This window comes from Cervus elaphus, chromosome 1 (genome assembly GCF_910594005.1).
Source record: "Cervus elaphus chromosome 1, mCerEla1.1, whole genome shotgun sequence".
NCBI lineage: Eukaryota > Metazoa > Chordata > Mammalia > Artiodactyla > Cervidae > Cervus > Cervus elaphus.
This window is the reverse complement of record NC_057815.1, coordinates 18,020,126-18,037,290: the sequence shown is the minus strand read 5'-3', so window position 1 is coordinate 18,037,290 and position 17,165 is coordinate 18,020,126. Positions and strand designations below refer to the sequence as shown.

At 35.0% G+C, this 17,165-nt stretch overlaps 1 non-coding gene across 1 annotated transcript; it reads left to right on the top strand.

Moving 5' to 3' along the window:
• Window positions 1-224: 224 nt before the first annotated feature.
• LOC122703875 lies at window positions 225-331 on the top strand. The gene has a single exon (XR_006343638.1). It is a non-coding gene; the product is annotated as a U6 spliceosomal RNA (small nuclear RNA).
• Window positions 332-17,165: the final 16,834 nt, after the last annotated feature.

Sequence of the window (17,165 nt, the reverse complement as noted above, 5' to 3'; positions counted from 1 at the left end):
AGAGTGTGATTCATGGGCTTAGTTGCCCCACGGAATGTGGAATTTTCCCAGACCAGGAATAGAACCAATCTCCCTTGCATGACAAGGTGGATTCTCAACCTCTAAACCACAAGGGAAGCCCATATATAAATTTTTTAGTTTAATCTTATACATTACACCCAAAGTGTCATATTACAGAATGTGAAATAATAATGTGAAAAAAAAAAAAAACAAAAACCAGTCATGTGCTCGCTTTGGCAGCACATATACTAAAATTGGAACGATACAGAGAAGATTAGCATGGCCCCTGCACAAGGATGACATGCAAATTTGTGAAGCGTTCCATATTTTTAAAAAGAAAAAAAAACAAAAAAACAGTCATAAAATGGAGAAAAGCACTAATAATTTAGGGTAGTAACATTGTTCAAGTAGAGAGACAGGGATAATTTTTTGATTCAAAGTTTTTTAATAATGAAATAATTCTTGCTTATGCAACAAATAGTCTCTCTTATGAAAACACTATGTAGTTTCAAAAGAAGGATTACTGTGCTTTTACAGAAATACTTATTTACATAAATGTGCATAAGCTTTAATGGTATTATAGATCCTCTAGGTGAAATTTAAATTTCATACAATTTAGATTCTAGTCTGATGATTACTTATCCTAGGGTCTTCTCTATTGTATAACCATTTATAGCTGGACTTTCCATTTTAGTACCTTGTTAAGAAAATGGTTATTCTTTCTGTGACTGTAGTCAATCTTTCAAAATGCTGAGAATATTCTTTATTCTGTTGATTCAAAAAGTGTCTCCCCATTGATTAAGCTCATATTTTTAAAGTTTAATCCCACTTCTAAATGGCAGTCTTCCAAATAAATAAATGCATTAATCATACAAAAACAAATTTAAAAAAAGCAAAAACAAGAAAAGCTAAAATCAAGCCAAACCAAAAAGAAAAAAAAAGAAAACACAGATTCTTATTTACTTAGATTTGGTCACACTATTCCTAGTGCTTTATCAATTTATCTCTAGTCTTCCTTAAAGTTTAACATTACTCAGATCTGAACATGTTCAGCAGTTTTGGTCTCACTAGCTCAGAACAGAAAAAGACATCACCTTTTTTCTTTCCATTAATGATGACTAATCTAATTAGCTTCATTTGCTTCCTAAGAACATGTTTTTAAAGATTTTACATGGACATAGTTTATAAACAGAGATAACTTTGAGTTTTTATCTTGTCACAACACATTTTAAATGAAAAAATAAAATCAGAACCGTGTCTAAGTTAGTTCAGTTCAGTTCAGTCTCTCAGGCATGTCCGACTCTTGTGACCACATGAACCACAGCATGCCAGGCCTCCCTGTCCATCACCAACTCCCAGAGTTTACCCAAACCCAAGTCCATTGTGTCGGTGATGCCATCCAACCATCTCATCCTCTGTCGTCCCCTTCTCCTCCTGCCCTCAATCTTTCCCAGCATCAGGGTCTTTTCCAAAGAGTCAGCTCTTTGCATCAGTTGGCCAAAGTATTGGAGTTTCAGCTTCAACATCAGTCCTTCCAATAAACACCCAGGACTGATCTCTTTTAGGATGGACTGGTTGGTTCTCCTTGCAGTCCAAGGGACTCTCAAGAGTCTTCTCCAACACCACAGTTTAAAGCATCTATTCTTTGGTGCTCAGCTTTCTTTATAGTCCAACCCTAACATCCATACTACTGGAAAAATCATAGCCTTGACTAGATGGGCCTTTGTTGGCAAAGTAATGTCTCTGCTTTTTAATATGCTGTCTAGGTTGTCTATTCTGTCTAACTTTCCTTCCAAGGAGTAAGTGTTTTTTAATTTCAAGGCTGCAATCACCATTTGCAGTGATTGTGGAACCATGTCTATGCTTCCCATATTCTCAACTTTCAGAGAATCAATAAGACTACCTAAAACACCATATGAAACATGCACTGCACTCACAGTAAGGTTTTAGAAAAGCAATACTAGCAAAGAAAAACTATTTTATGGGAGTAGAAACTTACACCCTACTAAATTTGACTGCTTAAATAAACTGTGCACTACATTTTAAATATGCATTAATGAAAGAGAACTATATCCAAGGCTTTTCTTTGCAATGCTTTTGAATGTGTCTTACCACAAAAATTATGGGGATATTTAAAACACATCTTAAAACTTCCTGACCAAAAGATATATGATTGATTGATTGAAGCATATTAGGTTTGTTGAACACATTCCTTCTTAAGATGCTAGCTTGAAATATAGTTAACATAAATTGATTAAGTATTTTTAAAACTTATTTTCAATTCTCTGTAAGTTCTCATGGTTGACTTTTTCTTGAATGGACTTTCTAGCATGGAATGTATTACATGCAGTTTATAACTTTCAGTGCACATCAAAAGAATTGTTAGAGTGCTATGCTTATAAGAGTTTAGTTTTTTTGTTTGATTTTTTTTTTTTTTTAAGCAGTAGTTTTTATTTTGGGACTTCTCTGGTGGCTCAGTAGTAAAGAATCTGCCTGGCAATGCAGGAGATGTGGTTTTGATCCATGGGTCAGAAAGATCCCCTGGAAAAGGAAATGGCAACCTAATCCAGTAATCTTGCTTGGAGAGTCTCATGCGCAAAGGAGCCTGGTAGTCCATGGGGTCGCAAAAGAGTTGGACAAGACTTAGCAACTAACAACAATCACAACTTTTATTTTAGAGCCAAACCATCCATATAATCTTAGGTTTAACCATTTTGTATTTAGCTATAGCTTATAGCATATTAAAAAGGAGAGGCGTTACTTTGCCAACTAAGGTCCGTCTGGTCAAGGCTATGGTTTTTCCAGTGGTCATGTATGGATGTGAGAGTTGGACTGTGAAGAAACCTGAGTGCTGAAAAATTGATGCTTTTGAACTGTGGTGTTGGAGAAGACTCTTGAGAGTTCCTTGGACTGCTAGGAGATCCAACCAGTCCATCCTAAAGGAGATCAGTCCTGGGTGTTCATTGGAAGGACTGATACTGAAGCTGAAACCCCAGTACTTTTGGCAACCTCATGCAAAGAGTTGACTCATTGGAAAAGACCCTGGTGCTTGGAGGGATTGGGGGCAGGAGGAGAAGGGGACGACAGAGGATGAGATGGCTGGATGGCATCACCGACTCGATGGGCATGAGTTTGAATAAACTCCGGGAGTTGGTGATGGACAGGGAGGCCTGGCGTGCTGCGATTCATGGGGTCGGAAAGAGTCGGACACGACTGAGCGACTCAACTGAACTGACGGATAGCTTATCTATATCAAAAATTCCTGGCAATGATGTTCTATACTTACCTGGGAATTTTTATACACCATAATCTCAGCTGAGTTATTCAGCTATGCAATAATACCTTTTGGTACAGGGAGTTGTGATCCACACAGTCAAAGGTTTTAGCATAATCAATAAAGCAGAAGTATATGTTTCTCTGTAACTCTTTTGCTTTTTCTATTATCTAACAGATGTTGGAAATTTGATCATTGGTTCCTTTGCCTTTTATAAATCCAGCTTGAACATCTGGAATTTCATGGTTCACATACTGTTGAAACCTTGCTTGGAGAATTTTGAACATTACTTTAGTGTGGATCACAACAAACTGTGGAAAATTGTTAGAGAGATGGGCATACCAGATCACCTTACCTGACTCCTGAGAAATCTGTATGCAGGTCAAGAAGTCACAGTTAGAACTAGAGATAGAACAATAGACTGGTTCCAAATTGGGAAAAGAGTACATCAAGGCTGTATATTGTCACTCTGCTTATTAAACTTATATACAGAGTACATAATGTGAAATGCTGGGCTGAATAAAGCACAAGCTGGAATCAAGATTGCTGGGAGAAATATCAGTAACCTCGATATGCAGATGATACCACCCTTATGGCAGAAAGTGAAGAGCAACTAAAGAACCTCTTGAATAAAGTGAAAGAAGAGAGTGATAAAGTTGGCTTAAAACTCAACATTCAGAAAACTTAAGATCATGGCATCCCATTACTTCATTGGAAATAGATGGGGAAACAATAGAAACAGTGAAAGACTATTTTTATGGGCTCCAAAATCACTTCAGATGTTGACTGCAGCCATGAAATTAAAATATGTTTGTTTCTTGGAAGGAGTTAGGCTATAATCAACCTGAGACAGCATATTAAAATGCAGAGACATTGCTTAGCTGACAAAGGTCCATCTAATCAAGGCTGTAGTTTTTCTAGTAGTCATGTATGGATGTGAGAGTTGAACTATAAAAAAAAAAAAAAAAAAATGTTGACCACAGAAGAATTGATGCTTTTGAACTGTATTGTTGGAGAAGAATCTTGAGAGTCCCCTGGATGACAAGGAGATCCAAGCAGTCAATCATAAAGGAAATCAGTCCAGAATATTCACTGGAAGGACTTATGTTGAAGCTGAAGCTCCAATACTTTGGCCACCTGATGTGAAGAACTCACTTATTGGAAAAGACCCTGATTCTGGGAAAGATTGAAGGCAGGAGAAGAATGGGGCAGTAGAGGATGAGGTGGTTGTATGACATCACCAACTCAATGGACATGAGTTTGAGCAAGTTCCGGGAATTGGTGATGTACAGGGAAGCCTGGCATGCTGCAGTCCATGGGGTCACAAAGAGATGGACATGACTGAGTGGCTGAACTGCCTGACTGACTGACTGACAGAGGCTTGGGTTTTCTCACAATATGTTGATATACAATGAGGATGTAGAAGAGTGATAACTGGCCATAATCACATTTTAAATTGTGGATTAAAATTGGATAAACACTGGAAAGGAGATTCACTTGATAGAAAAAGAGTTTTATTTTTTTAAATTCATCCCATAACCAAACATATCAAAAATACATCCACATGTGGAGCAAGTAACTTTCACTGAAAACAAACTGGAGACTGGCATAAAGATCCTTCTGCAACCGAAGATCTAAGAAAGATCTACATGGGAGACCTATGACCCTAGCAGGGAGCTACAGAAGAGAAAGGGGATATATTCATCTCAGAGAGCTTCCCTGGAGAATGAGGGGTTCAAATCACATGTTGAGCAACACAACCTGAGAGAACACACTTAGAATAGAACCAGTTAAGACTCAAACATCAAGGCTTCTGCTCCAGCAGTTTGAGACCTGACCTCACCACTAATAGGCCAACGAGCATAAGAGAAGCCCTGGCTTGCTCTTGCTCTGGCTCTACTCCCTCCACCTCAAGTCTTATTTTCAATCAAGATGGTAGCTGCCAATACGCCCCAAGAGAAGATGCAGCACACGCTCAATTCATTTCCAGCTCTTCTACCAAAGCCACTGTATACACACAGACTGTGCAAGGACACTACCACACAAGGACAGTCCTTCAAAAATGGAATATGTAACTGATTAACCTAACTTCACAGATATAAGGAAAGTTAAACAATATTAGAAAACAGAGAAAGTGTTTCAAATGAAATTATAGGAAAAAAAAAACAACTAAGATAATAAAGATAAATAATTTACAATAGAAAAATTCCAAAACATTAGTAATAAGAATGCTGAGATTGAGAAAAGAAAAAATATGGTGACAATTTTAGAAAATATTTTAAAAAATAATGAATCAGAGCTGAAGAATACAATAACTGGCATCTGGAAGATAAAATTATAGAAATCAAAAAGTGAAAAGGAAAGCAAATTTTAAAATGAGGACAATTTAAAGGACCACTGAGAAAATATCAAGCATACCAGCATTATATTATAGCAGTCCAGAAAGGAAAAGAGAGAGAAAAATGTGTCAAAACTATATCTGATAAAATTTTGACTGAAAGCTTCTCAAACCCGAAGAAAGAAGCATAGAGACCCCCAACTAAGGTGAACTCAAGGAGAATGCCCACCCAGACATATCCTATGAAAATGGCGACAGTTAGACATAGAGAGCACTAAAGGTAGCAAGAGAGAAAATAAAACAGAGTAACATACAAGGATATACCCTCATAATGCTATCACCTAATTTTTCTGTAGAAACTTTACTGGACAGAAAAGAGTGGCATACAATATTAAAAATAATGAAATGGAAAAACCTGCAACCTATACTCTTGCCTAGAGAATTCTGTGAACAGAGGAGCCTGGTGGGCTACTGCCCATGGGGTCACACAGAGTCAGACACCACTGAAGCGACTTAGCAGCAGCAGAAGCAGGATAAACTACCAAAACAATTAATATTCAGAATTGAAAGAGAGATAAAGAACTTCTCAGACAGACAAAACTTTCATCCATACTAAACTGACCTTATAAGGAGTATTAAAGGATCTTTACATGGAAAAGAGAAGAACATAACAAGAAATAAAAATTTATGGGAAAGGAAAAATCTCACTTATAAAGGGAAATATATAGTAAAATGTGACAATACGCCACTTAAATTAGCTAGTATGAAAGTTTAAAAACAAACTGTAAAATCAGCTATAGCTAAAATAAAGAATGAAGGGATAAAGATGGAGATGTAGAATATAACATAAAAAAAGTAAAATGTAAAAAAAAAAAAAAAAAAAAAAAAAAAAAAAAGAAAAATGTAAGGGAAGATGGGAGAAAATGTAGATCTTTTAGAATGTGTTTCAAACTAATGACTGCTAGTTTAAGCGTATATATTTATAGGTTATTATATATGAATCCTATGGTAATCACAAACTGAAATCCTAAAATAGATATGCAAAACTAGAGAAAAATGAATGCAAACACTGCTAAAGAAAATTATCAAACCAGTAAAGAAATTAAAATAAAAATAAAACCAGAATAATAATTTCAAAATAACCATAAAACAAGTAACAACATGGTGATAAGTACAAACCTAAAAATAACTAGATGTTAAAGGAATAAATGCACCAATCAAAAGACATAAGATAAAAGTACCCATCTAAATATTGCCTACAAGAGACTCATTTCATGCCTAAAGAAACACACATATATTAGAATGAATGGAAATAGATATTTTATAAAAATGGAAACAAACAAAAAAACTGGAGTAGCAACATTCAGACAAAACAGACTTTAAAGCAAAATCTATAACAAAAAGCAAAGAATTATGAAAAAAAAATGATCAACAAGAGGAAAATATTCATCAACATATATGCACTTAATATGGGAGCACCTAAATACATAAATAAAATATTAATAAACATAAATGGAGAAGTTGACAATAATAGTAGGAGGAGACTACTACTATTATAATAATACAATAGTAGGGGACATTTAACACTAAACCTACATCAAAGGACATATCAAGACAGAAAATCAATAAGGCAATTTTAAATGCCACAATAGACTACCATCCAAAATCAGCAGAATGCACAGTCTATCAAGTGTACATGAAGTTCTTCTCCAGAATAAGTCCCATAACAGGCCACAAATCAGATATCCACATTTGTTTTTAGATAGAAATTTTATCAAGAATTATTTTTCTTAAATGAAAATAAAACACAACTTTCCAAAATAAGTGAAACACAGCTAAAGAGCTCTAAAAGCGGAGTTTATAGCATTATAGGCCTACCTCAATAAACAAGAAAAATCTCAAATACACAGACTAATCTACCATTTAAAAGAATTAGAAAAAAAGAATCAAAGCCCAAGTTCAGGAGAAGGAGAAGGAAAAATAATAATAACAATAATAAAGTTCAGAGAGAAAATATTTAATACAGAAACAAACAGTAAAAAAACAACAATAGAAAAGATCAATGAAACCAAAAGCTGTTATATTTTTTAAGTATAAATAAAATTGACAAAACTTTAGCCAGACTCATTAAGGAAAAAAAAAAAAAAAGGAAAGAAGATCCAAATAAACAAAATAAGAAATAAAAGAGGACGAATTGCAATGGATATCAAACATATACCAAAAAAAAATCATTAAAAAGTTCTGTGAATGGCCACATGTAAAAAATTGGACAACTGAGAAGAAATGGATAAGTTTCTAGAAAACTTAAAAAAATTCAGGAAGAAATAGATAGTCTGTACAGGCTAATCACTAGTAGTAAAATGGAATTAGTAATGAAAAATTTTCAGCAAACATATGTTCAAAACAGAATGGTGTCACAGGAGAATTCTACCAGACATATAAAGAAGAATTTATACCTATCCTTCTCAAAGTATTACAAAAATCAAAAAGGAGGGAATACTTAACCAAATTTATACTACCAATACACTGATACCAAAGCCAAAAAAAGACACTACAAAAAAATTACAGGTCAATATCTCTGATGAATATAGATGCAAAAGCCCTCAAAAATTATTGGCCAATCAAATTAAATAAGGTATAAGGGGAATTATATATATTAATCAAGTGGAATTTATTCCAGGGATGCACTGATGGTTCAATATACACAAATTAATAAATGTGAATACTATATTAACCAAAAGGGTGAGAAAACACATGGTCATCTCACTAGATTTAGTAAAAGCATTTGACAAAATTCAACATCAATTTATGAGATTCTCAGTAAACGCTAGTATAGTGTGAACATATAGTAGTAACATCATACTCAACCATGAAGCCTAAATTTTTTTGTTTCCTCTAAAATCAAGAATAAAACAAAATGTTCACTCTTACCACTTCTATGTAACATTATATTGGTACATCTAGCCATAAATATCAGTCCAGAAAAAGAAGTAGATGATACCCAAATTGAAGATAAAACGTAAAATTGTCATTATTGCAGATGACATGGTACTATATATATAAAACTATAAAGTCTACACTAAAAAAAAAAAAAAACTTATAAATGAATTCTGTAAAGTGACTGTATGCAAGATTAATACATAGAAATTTGCTGCTTTTCTATATTATAATAACAAGCCATCATAAAGAGAAAGCAAAAAACCAATCCATTTATAAAAAAAATTAAAAAGTACAAAATACCTAGAAACAAACACACTTAAAGATTGAAATGCATATACTCCAAAAACTGTAAAACAATGATGAAAGAAATTGTGGTTAATATATAGAAATGGCAAAATACTTTATGTTCATGGATTGAAAGAATTAATATTTTTAAAATATCCACATTACTCAACACAGTCAAAGAATTAATGCAATCCCATTAAAACACACATGACATTTTTCACATCTCAAAAGTTATATTGAATCTCTAAAGACACTTAAGTGCCAAAGCAATCTTGAGAATAAAATAGCAAAACTGGAGATTTTATATTTCCTTCTCAGACTATCTTCCAACACTACAGCCATCAAACAGCATGGCATTGACATAAATTGAGACAAAATGGAACAGAATAAAGATACAAAAATTAAAGCCACACACTTATGGCAATAAATCTCTGATAAAAGAGGCAAAACTAGACAATGGAGAAGAGATTGTTGCCTAAACAACTGGTCGTGGGAAAACTGGACAGACATATGCAAATGAACAAAATTAGAATATTCTCCCATATCATACAAAACTTAACTTAAAATAGATTATAGACTTGAATGTAATGGTGGAAATCATAAAACTCCTAAAGTAAAGCACAAACACCCTGACATCAGTCTTAGGAATATGTTTTTGGATTTGTCTCCTCAAGCAAAAGAAACAAAAGCAAAACAAACAAACAAGAAAAAAGGAACACAATTTTACTTAAACGTTTGCACAGAAAAGGAAACCATTGATTAAATGAAAAAACAGCTAATTGAATGGGAGAAAATATTTGCTCAACAGAGGAATAATATCAAAGCATATAAATATTCACACCACTCAACATTGGAAATGCATTCTGATTTTAAAATGGGCAAAATGCCTAAACAGACTTGTATCCAAAGAAAACATAGAGATGGCCAACAGGCACATGTAAAATACTCAACATCATTTAATCACCAGAGAAAAGCAAATCAAAACCAAAAAGAGATGTTACTTCACAACTGTCTGAACGTTTATTGTCAAAAAGACCACAAATAAAAGTTATTGGAGAGGATATGAAGACAAGGGAACCCAACTACACTGTTGGTAGAATTGTAAATTGGAAGAGCCAATATGGAAAACTATGGAGCTAAAAACAGAGCTAGTTCTATTGTTCTGTCACTCAGTTGGGTCCCACTCTTTGCGACCCCATGGACTGCAGCACACCAGGCTTCCCTGTCCTTTATCATCTCCCAGAGCTTGCTCAAAATCATGTCCATTGAGTCAATGATGCCATCCAACAATCTCATCTTCTGTTGTCCCATTCTCCTCCTGCCTTCTATCTTTCCCATCATCATGGTCTTTTCCAGTGAGTCAGTTCTTTGCATCAGGTGGCCAAATTACTGGAGCTTTATCTTCAGCATCAGTACTTCCAATGAATATCAGGGCTGATTTCTTTTAGGATTTACTGGATTGATTTTTCAATTCAAGTGACTCTAAAGAGTCTTTTCCAGCACCACAGTTCAAAAGCATCATTTCTTCTGTGCTCAGCCTTCTTTATGGTCCAATTCTCACATCCATACATAACTACTGGAAAACCATAGCTTTGGCTAAATGGACCTTTGTTGGCAAAGTAATGTCTCTGTTTTTCAATACACTGTCTAGGTTGGTCATAGCTTTTCTTCTAAGGAGCAAGCTTCTTTTAATTTCATGGGTGCACTCACTGTCCACAGTGATCTTGGTGCCCAAGAAAAGAAAGCCTGTCACTGTTTCCATTGTTTCCCTATCTATTTTGCCTTGAGGTAATAAGATCAGATGCCATGATTTAGTTTTTTGAATGTTGAGTTTTAAACCAACTTTTTCACTCTTCCACCTTCATCAAGAGACTCTTTAGTTCCTCTTCCCTTTCTCCCATAAAGGTATAATCTACATATCTGAGGTTATGAACATTTCTCCTGGCAATCTTGATTCCAGATTGTGCTTCATCCAGCCTGGCATTTTCATTATGTCTTCTGCATGATCCAGCTATTCCATTAGTGAGTATATATCCAAAATAAACAAAAACACTGAGCTATATGCATTGCAGTGATCACAGCAGCTTTATTTACAACAGCCAAGATATGAAAATAACTTAATTCCAACAACAGATGAATGAATAAAATGTGGTATGTATAGGAGGTCTTAGTTGTGGTATTTGGAATTTTCATTTTGTCACATGGGGTCTTTTGTTGTGGCACATGTACTGTCTAGTTGTGGCACATGGGCTCCAGAGCACAGGCTCAGTAGTTACCATAGCATGGCCCAACCCAAGTCTCCTGCATTGCAAGGTAGACTCAACCACTAACCAGAAAAAAGGTATAGTTTTTAAGGCTATTGAGAAAATGAAATAATACAAAATACACAGTTTAAAAGAATATAAGGAGAAAAGATAAAAAAGGAACAGGTAGTAACAAATAGAAATGTGAAAAAAGCAAGTTTAAATCCCAGACTATCTATAATCCTGTTAAATATAAATTATCTAATATTCCAACTAAAAGGTGCATATTTTCAGTTGTATAACAAAGTAAGAAATTAATATATGCTGTCTATAGGAAATCTACTTTGAATATAAAGAGAGAGAAATTAAAAGCACAGAGGAAAGAAATCATTCATTTTTGCCTGGGATAGCAACTATACTGAAAGATTTTAGAGGAAATGCACTTAAGGTGGACCCTGGAGAATAACGGTAATCTATGGGGTGGAAAAGAGTGAGAATAGTAATTTCTTAGGTTGGGTTCCATAGAAGCCAAACCCAAGACAAAAATTTAGGTACATGTAATTTTTTATAGAAGTACTGCTCAGGAAACTCCTTTCAGGGGATTAGTGGAGCATAGGGAAAGGACGCTTACTTATCAGGGATGTGGTCTCAAGTAAAGTCTAGCCTTGATTCATCCCTGGAGCTCCGAAGTATAAAGTTTTAATATGTTGCTTGATAATCAAGGAGACACTCTGCAGAAGGTCCAGTTAGAAACCATTACTTTCAGACTGAAACAGCTAGAAATAACTACCAACTGATAAAGGTGATCTGATTGGGTACCACATTTGTATACTGCTGTGATATAAATAAGGAACAATAGGAGCAGAAGTACAGAGATACAGAGCTTTACAGAGATGTTAGAAAAGAAGGGGTAGTCAAATATGGAAAATTTTGTTTTTGAATGGCAGTCTAGGGTGGAATGCCTAAGCATGTAAATATTGCCCTAATATCAATTAATTTATTGTTTCCTAAAATATTGCTTCGATATGTCAAAATTAAAATTTAGCAGCACATGTGCAGAGACATTACTTTGACAACAAAGGTCTGTCTAGTCAAGGCTATGTTTTTTCCAGTAGTCATGTATGAATGTGAGAATTGGACTATACAGAAAGCTGAATGCTGAAGAATTGATGCTTTTGAACTGTGGTGTTGGAGAAAACTCTTGAGAGTCCCTTGGACTGCAAGGAGATCCAACCAGTCCATCCTAAAGGAGGTCAGTCCTGGGTGTTCATTGGAAGGACTAATGTTGAAGCTGAAACTCCAATACTTTGGCCACCTGATGCGAAGAGCTGGCTCTTGGAAAAGACCCTGATGCTGGGAAAGATTGAAGGCAGGAGAGGTTGGATGGTATCACCGACTCAATGGACCAACTCCAGGAGTTGGTGATTGACAGGGAAGCCTGACGTGCTGCGGTCCATGGGGTCGCATGGACATGCCTGAGCTACTAAACTGAACTGAGCTGCACTAAATAAATAAATAATACATAACGAAAGCAGCATTTAATACAGCTGTTTTCTTTTTTGAAGAAATCAAACTTTTGGGCAAAATTCTGGATGTGACAAATAGCCCAAGCACTTCACTACCCTACCTTCCATTTTATTGATTGATTGATTTTTGTTAGTAGTTAATGTATAATAGCTTTACAATGTTGTATTAGTGTCTACTGCACAGCGAAATGAATCAGCCTTACATATACATATGTCACTTCCTTTTGGACTTCACTCCCATTTAGAACACTACAGTGCATTAAGTAGAGTTCCCATGTGTTATACAGTACATTCTCATCAATTGTCTATTTTATACATAGTTTTAATAGTGGATGTGTCTCAATCTCAATCTCCCAATCCTCCCCACCCCGTCCCTTCTCCCCTTGGTATCCATACATTTGTTCTCCACATCTGTGTCTCTATTTCTCCTTTGCAAATAAGGTCATCTATACCATTTTTCTACATTCCACATATATGTGTTAATATACAATATTTGTTTATTGTAAATAAGTCTCTTACTGACTTATGTCATTCTGTATGACACTCTGTAGGTCCATCCACATCTCTACAAATGGCTCAATGCCATTCCTTTTTATGGCTGAGTAATATTCCAAAGTATATATGTATAATATCTTCTTTATCCATTCCTCTGTTGATGGATATTTAGATTGGTTCCATGTCTTAACTATATAGTGTTGCAATGAACATTGAGGTGCATGCATTTTTTTGAATTATTATTATTATTATTTGGTATATGCCCAGTAGTGGGATTGTTGGGTCATATGCTAGTTTTATTTTTAGTTGTTTTTTTTTTTTTTTAAAGGAATTTCCATAGTGTCCTCTATAGTGGCTATATCAATTTACATTCCCACCAACAGTTTAAGAAGATTCACTTTTCTCCATATTCTCTCAAATATAAATCGTTTGCAGATATTTTGATGATGGCCATTCTGATTGGTGTAAGGTGATACTTCATCATAGCTTTGATTTGCATTTCTCTAATGATTTTCAAGGGCTTCCTAGGTGGTTCAGTGGTGAAGAAACCACCTTCAATGTAAGAAACCAGAGTTCAATCCCTGTTCCAGGAAGATTCCCTGGAGAAGGAAATGGCAACCCACTCCAGTATTATTGCCTGGAGAATCCCATGGACAGAGGAGGCTTGCAGGCTACAGCCCATAGGTTCACAAAGAGTCAGACACAACAGAAGTGACTTAGCATGCTTCAGTTGTGTTATGATTTTCAATCATATGCCATGTAATGATTTTCAATAGTTGCTTCTCCAGAATGCAGAAATCATTTGAGAATCACCAAATACACCTCTAATCATAACCAGTGCTACTTTTCTGAGTATTATAGTCACTTTAAAATCACAATTATAAATCTCCATGAATGTTCAAGTGCTTCAGTTGTGTCCAACTCTTTGTGACATCATGGACTGTAGCCCACCAGGTTCCTCTATCCATGGGATTTCCCAGGCAAGAATATTGGAGTGGGTTGCCATTTCCTCCTCCCAGGTATCTTCCTGACCCAGGGAGTGAACCCGAGTCTTCTGTGACTCCTGAATTGTAGGCAAATTGTTTACTACTGAGTCACCATGGAAGCAAATCTGCATAAGTTGATTTTTATTTAAAATGCTTTTCATAACTTCAAATCTAAAAAATATTTAATTTGGTAATTTGAAAATTGTGCTAGTAAGACTTAAAATTAATATTTAAAAAATGAGAAACAATTGTAGGCTATTTATTAAGACAAGTTGAGTTGATAAAAGTTAATCCTGACATAAATTGAGAAGGTAGAAACAAATTCTGTAATTTTTTTAACAAGAAAAATTAAACATTTCTGAACCAGAGCCCCTGCAAAGAAAATGCCCATTTTAGGATTTCAGCAGATTTTAGAGCAAAGATAAATTGTGTCATCACTGAAAATTCATTCTGGTTAGACTGAATGAGAGATGATGGCTTCACAGTAAAGAAATAGCTGTCTTCTAAGACTTTTCTTTCATTCAAATTCTCTCTGTAAGATTGTTCTTATCTTATGTGGTCCTATTAGCTACAGTTTTCATTTGGAATTTAATATTGAAACACTGAGGATGAAAAACTGTGAAGTCTTAACTAAACTTCCAAATCTAAATGTGCCTGGATTTTTCCTTTGACTTGAGTAAAATGGTGTATAATACCTACCTAGGTGGACCAGGCACAGCAGTCACTTTAGAAATGGATTTCTCTGTTCATTTCTCTCCATCTGCCTTCCCTGACCCACAACCTCAGTTGCGTGCATATATTTCTTACATTAAATATATGTTAGAAACTTCTTTCAATTAAGCAAAATTTCTATGTATTAATTATATTACTACATGAATATCAACCAATTACAATCATGATGAGTAAGAATGCAGACACAGGAGGCAGACTTTTCAAATCACAGCCTCACCATTTACAAGCTGTGTGAAATTAGGCAAGCTATTGACAGACACCCAATTCTGTCTCTATAAATGAAGTAAACATTAAAACCAATCTTAGTGTGTGTATGTGTATGTGAAGATGAAATAAATGAATATTTGTAAAGTATAGCAAGTGAGTTTCCTGGGATAGCATTGTAAATGACCCATGTCTAAAGTCTTGTGATATTGTAACTTTCATTGTATTGATTATGTGAGTTATGCTAGAGAGTAAGTCATCATTAAATGTGTCAGAGCTTAAGTAAGTGCCTAATAAATATTTGGTAAAAAAAAAAAAATAGGTAAAAGTGAATAAATACATAAATAAAGAAATAAACCCACCTATTTCTTGTTTGGGTAAGCTAGAATAGAAGAATTGAGTTAAATTACTTCTGACTGTAGAGTTACTCATTAGCTAGCTACAAATCGGCACAGGCCAACTACCTTTACAAGGATTAAATCAGATTCTGCTGCACCTGCTGAATTTCAACAGTCCCTGAAAGTAGTTCAGGACAGAGAGCAGAAATGAGGTGCTTTGGGAAAAACTGGCAGAATAGGTCTTCATATAGTTAGATATTTTCAGGGGTTACTTTTTTAAGCCCAATTCTTGTATCTCTTCGTATCTAGAAAAGTACTAAAATCCTTCATGGTGACGTCTGCTCCTCATGGCTAGCAGGAACCTTCACAAGACTAGCAGAAATCTTTGACAAAAAAAAAAAAAAAATGTGTTTGATTGCATGTATTCTCCTTTCATAAAAATTACATATATACTGAACTTTCCTCCTACATCTTTGGAGCAGTTTCTCAGAGCTCTCTGAAATGCTGTCTCCTGAGCTATAGTTCTCATTTTGCCACAAATTAAACTAACTCTTTATCTTCTTCTGAGACCTTGATAATATATATTTTCATAGGTGGTGAGGTAGTAGCATATAGAAATAAATTTTAAGAAAGTTTAAACCCCAGGCTATCTATAATTATGCTAAGTATAAATTATCTAATATTCCAATTAAAAGGTACAGATTGTCAGATAGTATAACAAAGCAAGACCTTACTATATGCTGTCTACAAGAAATCTACTTAGAATATAAAGATACCAAGAAATTAAATACAAAGATTAAAATAACAGCCAGGGAGAGGAAAATTTCCCGTTATCATTCTTGGATCTTATGGTGGTCTAATAAGTAAAGTGACATAATGCAGATTAACAGGAAAACACACACACACATTTCATTTGCACAGACAACTCAGATATAAAACCCAAAAAGTGACCAAAATAAAGTGCTTATATATCCTTTAGACAATAATAATAACAATCATAAATTAGTAAAGTATCAGAGGACGTTCAATTTTAAGGAATCCAATATGCTGTTTTCTTCCTTTGTGTGCCATTTCTCAAGGACTCTCTGTTCTTATCAGTTCCTGGAAAACAGGAAAGAGCAGAGCTGCACTCAGTTCTCAGGACTGAGATCATGGGAAAGAACACCTGCTTGGATTCCCTTCAGTGACTCCCTTCAGTGACATTTTAGGACTATCCATTTTGTGGCAACTGGTGGAATTTCATTCTTTTTAATGGCTGAGTAATCATTTTATTGACGATATATAAGCATGCATTTCTGCAAATAAAGTACCCTTGTTTCACTCGAGACTTGGGTCCCCTGCATCCTTCTCATCGACTCCAGTCCCCAGGTCCTGGTCTATGAAGATTGTGACAGTAAAAAACTGACAAGATAAGGAAATTAGGTTTGGGTAGTAATTAGTAAATTAAAAAAAATAATGAATAAGCAGAGTTTGCTTACACAGCCTGTCTCTGGTGGTAGGTCGTCTTTCTAACTCGGTCCAAGGGGGGATACATTTCACATGGGAGTTTATTTCCTGCTTTCAGAGGGACAAATAGGAGGGTCAGAGTGTCTGTTTTTTCACTGACTGCTACTTATACAACTTTAATTGAGGATATGCCACTTTAGCATATTTTGAGACAATATACCCTGAATTCCATCAATACTATGAAAACAAAGATTTGTAAAAATGGAGCTGGAGCCCATTATACAGAGTGAAGTAAGCCAGAAAGATAAAGAACATTACAGCATACTAACACATATATATGGAATTTAGAAAGGTGATA